This window comes from Morone saxatilis, unplaced genomic scaffold (genome assembly GCF_004916995.1).
Source record: "Morone saxatilis isolate NCDOM2014 unplaced genomic scaffold, NCSU_SB_2.0 Contig6, whole genome shotgun sequence".
NCBI lineage: Eukaryota > Metazoa > Chordata > Actinopteri > Moronidae > Morone > Morone saxatilis.
The window spans coordinates 13542191-13544030 of record NW_023340206.1 but is presented as its reverse complement, the minus strand read 5'-3'; positions in this window follow the sequence as shown (position 1 = coordinate 13544030).

Here is a 1840-nt window from a genome sequence, read left to right as displayed (position 1 = left end):
ATGATTTCCATCAGACTCCATGATGCCAATTCACAGTTTTGTGGCAGACACGAGGCCATGCCGTGACCAGAATAGTATCCATGATTCAGAAGTCGCGGGTGAAATGTGACAGCCGACTTCATACACGAATGTTCTTCACGATGGCGCTTGTGACGGTACAAACCAACAGCTTACACAGCCAGGTGTTCGCAGGTGTTGGGCTAGGGGTGTTGATCTCCAGCTGAAATTCTGAAGTACATTTCCGAATAATACACATGACGGTTGGGTGGAGGTGGTGGAATGAAATAAACCGATGGACGTTTATGTCACCGATCAATTGCAAATACTCACCTTCATCGTTAAAAACTGAGAACTGACTTGGGTGTACTGTAATCGTACGAACGCACAAAACTCCACAATGTACACTGTAAGTGTAGTTACAATGTTATGTCGACAAATTGTACGCACGTACAATTGAATGATACACTGCGAGAGAGCGCTACGTGACCGTACGGAGGCATAGTAAGGCCAGGCATGGTAACAAGAGGATCCGTCCACTTCGACTCCTTCATGGTGAGCAGGCGTAGTCAGCTTTCACTGGTGTCTCTTTTCTGGATTGGATTCCTTCAGCATTCCAGTCGGCAGGCCAGCATCCCGCGTAGCGGGCAGCCGGAAGGTATGGAGCTCTTTCTCTCCCTCGAGACGGGCTTTGTATCGGACAGGACTGCAGGGAGGGACTTGGAAACTGACTGTTAACATTGATGGAAAGGACACTCAAGCATTTTTAGTGCGGAGTAAGATCATGTCCTGCCGAAATTACGACACTTCTCCGTTTAAGGAGGGAATGTTTCCTTATCTGCATGATGATAGACGTCCCTAGGATCTGCTGCTCTCCTGTCTGTTCGGATCCTCGTCTCTGCTGCTTGCCAAGGAAAAGATTCCAGCAAGAACTTGGGTTCTTCACTTACGCAAATCTGCGACTGAGGGAGAACAAAGACTGGAACACTAAATGAGAGATGAAAATGTTGGTGTGCAATTTTGATTTCAGCTGCATTAAATACACACGACGGGGTGCACAATACTGACTGTGTTTGCTGTCGTGTCTGTAATTTTATTAATCTTTTAACACACTACTGTTCCTTCATCCGCACAGCAGGTAAAAAATGAATTTTTGAACCTTGAGCCTGAATCACAAGGAACACTGATCTCCCGCCTAATATGTTACACACTGGACTTTAACCTTTCGCTGGAAGAGAAATCGAGTTGCACGACTTGGATGTTTATACCAGTGTGGGATAAATCGATCGATGTCCCAGCTCCTCCGGCTGCTGGTACATGCTGCGATGGCCAGAACCTTGAAACGTAGCCATGCTGCTCCCAACCTGATCCAGGAGAGTGTTCCTTGCTTTCTTTTTTTCTAAATGATAAACATCAAGTCTCCTTAGTTCTATGTTACTTTGAGTCAGTTGGTTAGCGCTGCACAGATTGGTGATTTCCTGCTGATGTGGTTTGAGGTGTAAGGATAGGACATTCTATACGGATTCCAATATCGGAATCCCATGACGTTGCCTCGTACTTCGGTTGAATCAGATTCGTTTTCAATGTCCTTTATTGGTTCCTGGCATCAATTTTTCTGCTTGGGACCAACAAAGTCAGCCGCTATGCGGTATTTCAGCATCAGTGCACTGGGTTCATTATCTCCTCTCGATTCACTTGTACCATCACACACACGCCGGACACAGAGACTAAGACTGGTGACCGGGTTCTAGCTGACACCCCAGGGGTCGTTTAATTAGGCAGAGGTCAAAAGCATGAGACAGAAATTAAGTCGGCTGAACACCGCCGGTACAGAGGTCGCGAG